The sequence below is a fragment of the Oryzias latipes genome, chromosome 9, assembly GCF_002234675.1.
Source record: "Oryzias latipes chromosome 9, ASM223467v1".
NCBI classification, from domain to species: Eukaryota; Metazoa; Chordata; class Actinopteri; order Beloniformes; family Adrianichthyidae; genus Oryzias; species Oryzias latipes.
The window spans coordinates 13,249,741-13,250,040 of record NC_019867.2 but is presented as its reverse complement, the minus strand read 5'-3'; positions in this window follow the sequence as shown (position 1 = coordinate 13,250,040).

Below are 300 nucleotides of genomic sequence, written 5' to 3'. Positions count from 1 at the left end.
GGAGACAATTTTCTTCCCGCCGCAGAGGCCGCGTCCTGCTCCTCTCAGCAGTGGGAAAAGGAGGCAGGGAGGCGGGCACAAAGAGGGCCGGGGGTCGGGTGGGCTACGGCAGGAGGCGGCAAAAATGCACAAAACTGAGCAGACCCACCAAGAGAAGAAAGAAATCTGAAGGGAATCACCCCAAGTGTTCAGTCACTTTAATAAAAGATAATAAATCATAAATTTTCTTAAAAAACAAAAGCAGGTGGATCAGAAATCTTTGGGGGCTTCTGCCTGACATCTATTGGAGAGTTGACAGGT